Here is an 11503-nt window from a genome sequence, read left to right as displayed (position 1 = left end):
ATTGGAGTGAAATTTATACCGTTTCGAAGCTAAGGCAGAGACTACAACTTTGATGAAGATCACCTAGTCCAGTTCGTATTGTATCTAGGTCAAAATTTCGAATTACTATACCAGAAGCGCACAAACAGGTCAGTTAATCGCGCTATGTTTACACAACAATAACTCAGGCTACCGAAGTCCAAACGAGGTGATTCTAGGGGCGTTGGAAAGCTAAGACATAGCACTACAACTTTTGTGTTTTGGGTAAAGGCTACTTCAGTACACATCAGGGTGAACAGACACGGTTAGTGTTGTGAAATATCAAAATTGTCTATTGGACTAAACCTATGCGAGTCAGGGGTATTTTTGTCTTCTCATAGGCTACATTGCTCTGATTGAGCTGAAATTTTTCAGGCAACTAAAAAACATCATTATCTACAACTTTCATGTTTTATTCTAAGCCTAATTCAGCCTCTAACATAATGAACTGGAACCGGGCAAAACTGAAGCTACAATTTCCAGAAATCTGGAATTTTGTTATATGTGTAATGATCCCACATCGGTTAGGGAGGAAGTCCTGGGGCTGCTTTAATAGCCTGTAGTGGTCTCTCCCACCTGACCGAGGCCTTTTGGAGGGGTGCTGGGATTCTTGACCTGCGGACTTGGGCTCTTCACTTGTTGTGGGCTATAACCCCATCTCCAGGAACAAAACCCACGGCCCAATGGGGCGGTTAACTGTGGGACAATATTGGTCAGGGGCGTTAGAGTTGGTATCAGAGCCGACTCCCGACTCCAGTGTGCCAGCGAGGACGCTGGGTTCCCTAAGGGGGGTGGATTGTAATGATCCCACATCGGTTAGGGAGGAAGTCCTGGGGCTGCTTTAATAGCCTGTAGTGGTCTCTCCCACCTGACCGAGGCCTTTTGGAGGGGTGCTGGGCTTCTTGACCTGCGGGCTTGGGCTCTTCACTTGTTGTGGACTATAACCCCACCTCCAGGAACAAAACCCATGGCCCAATGGGGCGGTTAACTGTAGGACAATATTGGTCAGGGGCGTTAGAGTTGGCATCAGAGCCGACTCCCGACCCCGGTGTGCCAGCGAGGACGCTGGGTTCCCTAAGGGGGATGGATTGTAATGATCCCACATCGGTTAGGGAGGAAGTCCTGGGGCTGCTTTAATAGCCTGTAGTGGTCTCTCCCACCTGACCGAGGCCTTTTGGAGGGGTGCTGGGCTTCTTGACCTGCGTGCTTGCGCTCTTCACTTGTTGTGGGCTATAACCCCACCTCTAGGAGTAAAACCCACGGCCCAATGGGGCGGTTAACTGTGGGACAATATTGGTCAGGGGCATTAGAATATGCAAGCTATAATTCACATTTTTACCTTAAAACTACCACTACTTTCTCCTTTACAAGATTATATACCATATATATACATCATCTAACATCTAACCCACAAGAAATATAAGTGAATCAATCAAAACCCTAACTCAAAATTCATCACTCCAACCATCAAAAATTATTTGAAACAAGTATCACAAGCACAATTCTAACAGTAATACCCAACTTAATCATGATTAATAGAGAAAGAAAGGTTGATCAGCCATTTTACCTCAAGACAAGAGCTTGCAAGAAGGATCCTCCACTTCTCCTTGAAATTTTTTCCCTCAAGCTTCCCAAGCTTCCAAACTAGTGATTAATCGGTTTAGTTTTTCTTTTCCTCACTTAAAAAGGTTGGATTCAAGGTTAAAAATGGAAAACCCTCTTCACTCTCCTCCCTCTCCTTGCTCTCGGCCAAACCTGAAAAAAAATGATGAAGAATGAGCTCAAATGAAAGATAAGAAGGCAAGACAAAAGGGTGTGGTCAAAGGGCCATAGATGGCCAACAAGTGGCACCACCAAAATCCATCCAAATTTTGTTTTCTTTTCGTTGCATTTTGGGTCAATAATTTCGGCTATAAGGGCTGAGGATGAGGGAGATATTTTACAACAATATAAAGGATATGTGGTGGTAGGGAAGTGGTAGTCAAGTGGTGTGTTCAATCGATAGTGATCGATACCCGTCGGTTTGAGCCGATTTTTTCATAAATCGCGTATACTAGGGTTTTAACTTATAATTCACTAACTTATTATTACCACTTCTAATCACACTCTTAATATCATCTAAAACTCACTCTTAATCACCAAATTTAGTATACACTCCGTACCGGTTAATCACACTACGAAAAGACGTGAAAATCCTAATTTATGATAATTTGGAAACGAAAGGAAAAACCCTTGATTCTATATTTATTTGTACTTATTGTGAGGTAAATGAGTAGTAAGGATATTCTAAAGTAATAATTTTCAAATAAAAGGGAATTTTAAGAAAAATATAAAGAATTTTACGGGTCCTCACACTCTCTCCCCCTTAAGAAATTTCGTCCTCGAAATTTTTTACCTTCAGATGGCTCAGGAGCTTGTTGGTTGTCTAAGGCATATACCCTTGCCGGTACTTTTGTTCGGTTCCCTCTTTCATTCGCTTGTTTTGATTTAGTGCCCTCCAGTGGCTGAGTACTACTTTCACGTAACTGTTTTCTCGGACAGTTGCTAACCTGGTGGTCACCATTTCCGCAAATCAAACACTTCCGCCCTTTCCTCCAACAATCACTCTCAGTGTGATTGGCCTTTCCACAGTTGCCACAAGTCAAGGAAGAAGCCACTTGTTGGCTTGTTTGAGAAATCTCCCCATGGCCTACTTGACTTCCTTTTGTGGATCGTTCTTCTAACGCCCCTAATGTCCATGGTGGGCAGGGTAAAGGGTTCACTTTCTGCACTTTGAAAGGTGCTATCGACTCACTTGGTTCCTCAGTCACACTACCAGGTGCACCCCTTTTTCGAGTTTCGGAGGCTTTTATCTGTGCTTTCGCAGCCTCAATTCTTTGGGCTTTCTCAAGGGCTTCTGTGAAAGTATTAACCTGAACCGCAGCTAGATCTTCTTCAATTTCTAAATTCAATCCCTGTATAAATCGTCGCACCCTTCTCTATTCCGTGGCTACTAATTCGGAAGCAAACTTAGACAATTTGGTAAATTTTATTTCATATTCGACCACACTTTGGGTTCCCTGGCGTAATCCAATAAATTCATCCTCCCTCCTTTCTTGGACTAAAGGTGGGAGATACTTTTCGTTAAATTCCCTTAGGAAATTAGCCCATGTCCATACGGTTTGTTCTCTTTCCCACTTTGCCTTAATCACGTTCCACCACGCTCGGGCCGGTCCTTCAAATTGAAATACCGCAAAGTTCACTTGTCTTTGTTCGGTATAGTTCAAAGCTGTAAAGATGTTGATCATGGCCTCCAGCCACTGTTCAGCTATGTCCGGATCAAGCCCTCCAAGGAATTTCGGGGGAGCAAACTTCTGAAACCTCTCAAGAGCCCGATCTTCTCCTATTTCAGGGTTCGGAGATTGATTCACAGGAATTTGACATTGTTCGTCCACTAACCTTACTAAAATGTTTGTCATTTGTTGAATTGCCGTCGCCATTTGGTCCTCGGCTTCAACCCTCGGTCCTTGCTCTTGTTCAGCTGTTGTTTCCATTTCTTCTCTTGGCTCTTGGGCTCGCTTGGTCCCACGGCCACAACCACGTTCGCGACTACGTCTTCCCTCCATACGTCTTCCCTCCATATTATTTTTCCCCTCTCTTTTCATTTTTTTCCCAAAAGGTAATTTAGTGAATAAACGCAGTAAGTTAACTAAAGCAACTAATTTCTATCATACCACTACATCAATAGACATATACACACATAACACACCATATATCAAGGAGACAGATGATCAAATACAATCATATACACAAATACACAAACTAACGTCATGTAGTAACAATATAAGGGTGAATCAAAAGAAAAGGTGATGTCGTCCCAGTCTCAGTTAAAGTAACCCCCGTCCGGTTTCTCACGTCACTTTCTATCCAAACTAAACGTCTGTTGATCTCTTGTACTCATTCTAGCCAAACAAAACCTGTTCATGTTCCCAAAAATGCAAATCTCACATACTAAGCATCGCCTCAACTCTAGAGTACTCGAGCACGAGAATCCGAAATAAGACAATTCACATCTCGAGCTGGCCAGTCCCAAGAGTAAACTATCTACAATCGAGATTTCTACCTGACGTACCTCTCTATGATCCTCAAATACCACGAGAAATATTTAAGGCCTTTAACATTCATAATTCATAACTTATACTCGAACGAGAACTGACTTCTTCATACTTATTCACCACTTAGCCCAAGTTCACTCCGCGCAGAGATCAGGCGAAACAGGCTCTGATACCAACTGTGACAGTCCCACCTCCCCCTAAGGCGAACCAAAAGGGTTTAGTGGACCGCCTGCCCAACTCTCGCCAGGACTTAGTCTTTCACTTCAGTCCTCAAGTAAAACTAGAATAAAACCACAGGAATAAATATAGCGACAATTCAAAACTTAAAGCGAAACTTAGATACATTTCTATCACAAAAGGGAGTACAAATATCGAATATACAAAAGTTCTCAATTCGTCATACATCCAGCCCGTGCCAAGCACTAGGGCGAGAACCATTACAAAATTCAGAGGTCTAGACTAAGCTAGTCTACACAAGGCTCCTGTTCTAGCTCGCCTTCCCCTGTTAAGGAAAACAACTAAAGGGATGAGCTACAAGCTCAGTGAGGTTCCGAACACATAATCAAATAATAAAGCCAATGTATTAACCATAGATTACCAATAATTCAAGAAACATTTACAATGGAAAGCGATAATAACACATTCATTAAAAGGACACGTGCTCACAGGGAGCCATTCATTCATTCGTTCATTCATTCTCCTTTCATTCCCTTATTCCTCCAATCATTTGAAAATACATTTTTGTAAGTAAAGCCTCTCATTTGCATTAACATTCGTTCATTCATTTCATTCACCCCCTCCTGGACGCTGACCAAGCTCCACCAGACTACAAGGTAATACTCGAGTATACCAAACGTTCACCCAGGGTCACCAAATCGCCTGATCGAGTCCGCTTCTGACTCGAGTCGACCGGCAACGAAGGACAAGGGCCCAGTTCAGCCAAACGACTTACATTCATGCTGTCACGGCCCCACCTCCCCCTGAGGCGAACCAGAGGGTTCGGCGGGCCGCGTGCCCAGCTCTCGCCGGGACTCAGTCGCTCACTACAGTCCTCAACCCAATTACAATATAAATCTCAAAATTTCATCAAATTCTCCAATGATTACCTATTACAAATGCAGCGGAAACTGATTCCAATCGTAGAACGTATACTTACATCCATATCAATTTCAAATATTTATACAAGACCAACTCGTACATAAAATAGATCCAAACTTAAACTGTACACGATATAAGCCATCCAGTCACGTGAATAAGCACTCCAAGCTTTTCTTCGCCTTGAGCCCTGTGGGGGGGAAAATAAAATATTTTTGGGGTGAGCTAGAAGCTCAGCGAGTAACCATTAAAATCAGTAAATCGGTTTCACAATACTTCTTTTCAATGATGTCATAAATCAATGATGTCATAAATCAAATGATAAGTCCAGAAACGATTACAGCATTTTCAAAACATTAAATATGGCGTATCAATAATTCAAGAAACATGTACAATGGAAAGCGATAGTAACATTCATGAAAGGATACATTCATTCTCCTGACATTTCCTCGCTCATTTGATCATTTATTTCATTTCCTTCACCCCGTCCCTGGCTTTTGGCCAGGCTCCACCAACCTACATAGGTAATACTCGAGTATACCAAACGTTCACCCAAGTTCCTAATCGCCTGACCGAGTCCGCTTCTGGCTCAAGACGACCGGTAACAAGGGGCAATGGCCAGTTCAGCCCAAAAGGCTTACATTCATGCGCAAGTAACATTTCAATCGAAAATTTCACATTTATCGAGGTCGAGTGCGATAAAGTACACACTCGCCTCGAAAACTCGTTTTGGAAATCATTATAAGCGCTTAACACGTTATCAACCAAAATACAAGTCATGAAGTCAAGAAATATAGCAAACAAGGCACACTCACATGCCAGCACGCATGATATGCAAGAAAACATTTCAAAAGTAACTTTGGAAACAGTTCAAAAGTAAATAATGTAAGAAACGGATCATAAATAACTTTAGAAGTAGTTTGAGGTCACTCACCTCCATGGCTCAGAAATCATCCATTAAATATCATTGCCTTGCTCAAATCCAAGTCTTAAATCATGCAAACAAGTTCCTTCAAAGTTTGGACAGCACTTCCCCTGAATTTGCTTACTTTTCCAGCCATCATGGCTTCATTATATCCTCAGCCAGTCCCAACGGTACACACACAACAACGAGTTCATCCAATAGCCATTCAGCAGGCTCCAAGTAGTACTAGTACAAGTCAAGCTAGGGAAAAGGCCGGAAATGAAGGTTTAGCTCAAACCAGAAAAACAGTTTTGGACGTCACTTTGCGGTAATGGCACAACTTGCACTACGATTATCGGATTAGGGTGTAAGACCCACCACTTCGAAGCTAAGAACCAGGGCTACAACAATGTAGAAGTTCACTCAGTCCAAATCCCAGCACAACTAGGTCAAAAATGCAGAAAACCAACCCAGAACCGTAATTGCAGGTTCACAAATCACACAAAACTGTAATCAGTCTATCTCAGCCTACACAGGTCCAAATGCATTGATTCCAAAGGCATGCGGTAGCTAAGACATCAAGCTACATTTCATCAGAAGACACTAACATCAAAATCTAAACCAATTCCAGTCAAAACAGACAATTACTATCGCAGTTCGCACATTCTGATCACCCAGAACAGCAACAGTAAAATCGACATATCTCACTCTACACTACTCCAAATGATCTGAAATTTTGTAGGCACCTTTAAAATGTCATTCCCTACAACTTTCATTTTTTAAGGAAAGGCCAATTCGGCCTCTATCTATGACCTAAAATTTCGGACAGAATGTTCAACCAAGAACCCTAATTTTCCAGAAATTCTTCCAAATCCAAAATTGATTGCAATTGCCAATCATTTACATCCACTAGAGTCATAACCCCTTATTACCAACCATCATAAACAACCACAATATCAAGATCACATTAAACCAGAAAATTCCTCAAAAAAATAAAAACTTCACCATATCATCCATAAGCAAGCAATAAACCACAATTTCCAACTCTATAGCCACCATTAGGCATAAATTCAACATCATTAGGTGTAAGAGGATAGTCAATCACTACTTACCAAGTAAACAAGAAAGAGGAAGTTGTAGACCACCTTAGCTTCTCCAAAAACTTCACCAAAACACTCACTAGCACCAAATGGAAGAATTTTATGGAGTAGAAACAAAATCAAATGGTTGGATTATTGGATTGGAGCAAGAGGAAGTCAAGATGTTGAAGAGTTTTTCTTCCTTTCTCCCTTAAGGTTGGCCGGCCATAAGAGCTTGAGAATGAAGCCAATTTTGGTAATTTTTGAGATATTTAATCCAAGGGTAAGAAAGGTCAAAGTTGTCTTAGGCTCCAACCACTCACAAAGTGACACGTGTCACTTCTTTACATGCACTTCTATCCTTTTGTTCCCTCTCACATCAATCACATCTCACCCTCTACTTATCTCTTAATACCCGATAAATTTTACACAGTATCCGGAACTTAACCTTATTGGCCGAATTTGTCCGAACTTTTCGCACTAGTGGGTCCCACGTCCAAAATACGTTTTTAATTTCTCAAAAACTAACCGATACTAGAAAAATCATTTTAAAACTATTTTTGCTCATAAACTTTATCTGGGGAATTTTTCTAATCAAGAAAATGTAAAAAAGGCGGGCGTTTTTTAAAGATAAACCCTAGAAAATTAGAAAATTTCCGGGTTCCCAAACTCATTTTTTTTCGGGGCGTCACACATGCGCAACTAGTATTTAATTATTTAATCATTGAAAATTTCACATTTATTTAGGTCGAGTGCAATAAAGTACACACTCGCCTAGAAAACTCATTTTAAGCAATCATTGAAAACATTTAACATGTTGTCATTCGTTCATAACAAGTCATATAATCAAGAACAAGCCACATAGTCAATGAAAATATAACAAACAAGAAACACTCACCTATTTACGCAAAATAACGTCCCAAGTATCCTTTCGGATAACACCCTCAGTCACCAAGGAATCCTAATATAATCAAAAGAACACATTATGCTTCAACTATCAAAGATTTAAGTGATTCAAAGAAAATTCGAATACGTACTAGTACAAAGTATAAATAGGGTTTTGGTAGTGAGAAGAGTACATTGAAACCAAAGGACATAAGTAAAATATTTGTAAAACTTATGCTCACTCGTAAAACTGTAAAATCTCCATTTGAGTCGAAGTGACAAAGAAAACGTATTTCTATTAGTCGAAAATTTCATTTTTCCAAGGGTACAAGTTTCGGCCGAATTCTAACTTATATACCTTAATAAGAGAAGACGTAAATACCCTAGATGGTTCACGTGGTATTCGCTCTCAAACCTTATTCAAGTTGCAAGTATGTCTATCTAGCCCTTGAGCGTAACTTTGGGTAGCACGCCCTTTGTACTTTCCTATTTCCAGCCATTTATGGCTTCATTCTTTTTCTCAATCAGTCCCAAAATCACACACAAAATCATCTCATTTCACTAGCCGTTCAATAGGCTCAAGGTCATACAAGTACAAAATCAAGCTAAGGTCATGTGCGGAAATGAAATTTAGCAAAAGACAGATTTGATGTTATTTTGCGTAACGGACACAATTGAACCTACACTTATTAGATTGGAGTGAAATTTATACCGTTTCGAAGCTAAGGCAGAGACTACAACTTTGATGAAGATCACCTAGTCCAGTTCGTAGTGTATCTAGGTCAAAATTTCGAATTACTATACCAGAAGCGCACAAACAGGTCAGTTAATCGCGCTATGTTTACACAACAATAACTCAGGCTACCGAAGTCCAAACGAGGTGATTCTAGGGGCGTTGGAAAGCTAAGACATAGCACTACAACTTTTATGTTTTGGCTAAAGGCTACTTCAGTACACATCAGGGTGAACAGACACGGTTAGTGTTGTGAAATATCAAAATTGTCTATTGGACTAAACCTATGCGAGTCAGGGGTATTTTTGTCTTCTCATAGGCTACATTGCTCTGATTGAGCTGAAATTTTCAGGCAACTAAAAAACATCATTATCTACAACTTTCATGTTTTATTCTAAGCCTAATTCAGCCTCTAACATAATGAACTGGAACCGGGCAAAACTGAAGCTACAATTTCCAGAAATCTGGAATTTTGTTATATGTGTAATGATCCCACATCGGTTAGGGAGGAAGTCCTGGGGCTGCTTTAATAGCCTGTAGTGGTCTCTCCCACCTGACCGAGGCCTTTTGGAGGGGTGCTGGGATTCTTGACCTGCGGACTTGAGCTCTTCACTTGTTGTGGGCTATAACCCCATCTCCAGGAACAAAACCCACGGCCCAATGGGGCGGTTAACTGTGGGACAATATTGGTCAGGGGCGTTAGAGTTGATATCAGAGCCGACTCCCGACCCCAGTGTGCCAGCGAGGACGCTGGGTTCCCTAAGGGGGGTGGATTGTAATGATCCCACATCGGTTAGGGAGGAAGTCCTGGGGCTGCTTTAATAGCCTGTAGTGGTCTCTCCCACCTGACCGAGGCCTTTTGGAGGGGTGCTGGGCTTCTTGACCTGCGGGCTTGGGCTCTTCACTTGTTGTGGACTATAACCCCACCTCCAGGAACAAAACCCATGGCCCAATGGGGCGGTTAACTGTAGGACAATATTGGTCAGGGGCGTTAGAGTTGGTATCAGAGCCGACTCCCGACCCCGGTGTGCCAGCGAGGACGCTGGGTTCCCTAAGGGGGATGGATTGTAATGATCCCACATCGGTTAGGGAGGAAGTCCTGGGGCTGCTTTAATAGCCTGTAGTGGTCTCTCCCACCTGACCGAGGCCTTTTGGAGGGGTGCTGGGCTTCTTGACCTGCGTGCTTGCGCTCTTCACTTGTTGTGGGCTATAACCCCACCTCTAGGAGTAAAACCCACGGCCCAATGGGGCGGTTAACTGTGGGACAATATTGGTCAGGGGCATTAGAATATGCAAGCTATAATTCACATTTTTACCTTAAAACTACCACTACTTTCTCCTTTACAAGATTATATACCATATATATACATCATCTAACATCTAACCCACAAGAAATATAAGTGAATCAATCAAAACCCTAACTCAAAATTCATCACTCCAACCATCAAAAATTATTTGAAACAAGTATCACAAGCACAATTCTAACAGTAATACCCAACTTAATCATGATTAATAGAGAAAGAAAGGTTGATCAGCCATTTTACCTCAAGACAAGAGCTTGCAAGAAGGATCCTCCACTTCTCCTTGAAATTTTTTCCCTCAAGCTTCCCAAGCTTCCAAACTAGTGATTAATCGGTTTAGTTTTTCTTTTCCTCACTTAAAAAGGTTGGATTCAAGGTTAAAAATGGAAAACCCTCTTCACTCTCCTCCCTCTCCTTGCTCTCGGCCAAACCTGAAAAAAAATGATGAAGAATGAGCTCAAATGAAAGATAAGAAGGCAAGACAAAAGGGTGTGGTCAAAGGGCCATAGATGGCCAACAAGTGGCACCACCAAAATCCATCCAAATTTTGTTTTCTTTTCCTTGCATTTTGGGTCAATAATTTCGGCTATAAGGGCTGAGGATGAGGGAGATATTTTACAACAATATCAAGGATATGTGGTGGTAGGGAAGTGGTAGTCAAGTGGTGTGTTCAATCGATAGTGATCGATACCCGTCGGTTTGAGCCGATTTTTTCATAAATCGCGTATACTAGGGTTTTAACTTATAATTCACTAACTTATTATTACCACTTCTAATCACACTCTTAATATCATCTAAAACTCACTCTTAATCACCAAATTTAGTATACACTCCGTACCGGTTAATCACACTACGAAAAGACGTGAAAATCCTAATTTACGATAATTTGGAAACGAAAGGAAAAACCCTTGATTCTATATTTATTTGTACTTATTGTGAGGTAAATGAGTAGTAAGGCTATTCTAAAGTAATAATTTTCAAATAAAAGGGAATTTTAAGAAAAATATAAAGAATTTTACGGGTGCTCACACTCTCTCCCCCTTAAGAAATTTCGTCCTCGAAATTTTTTACCTTCAGATGGCTCAGGAGCTTGTTGGTTGTCTAAGGCATATACCCTTGCCGGTACTTTTGTTCGGTTCCCTCTTTCATTTGCTTGTTTTGATTTAGTGCCCTCCAGTGGCTGAGTACTACTTTCACGTAACTGTTTTCTCGGACAGTTGCTAACCTGGTGGTCACCATTTCCGCAAATCAAACACTTCCGCCCTTTCCTCCAACAATCACTCTCAGTGTGATTGGCCTTTCCACAGTTGCCACAAGTCAAGGAAGAAGCCACTTGTTGGCTTGTTTGAGAAATCTCCCCATGGCCTACTTGACTTCCTTTTGTGGATCGTTCT

The sequence above is a fragment of the Coffea arabica genome, chromosome 1e (genome assembly GCF_036785885.1).
Source record: "Coffea arabica cultivar ET-39 chromosome 1e, Coffea Arabica ET-39 HiFi, whole genome shotgun sequence".
NCBI lineage: Eukaryota > Viridiplantae > Streptophyta > Magnoliopsida > Gentianales > Rubiaceae > Coffea > Coffea arabica.
Note: the sequence above shows the minus strand (reverse complement) of the source record.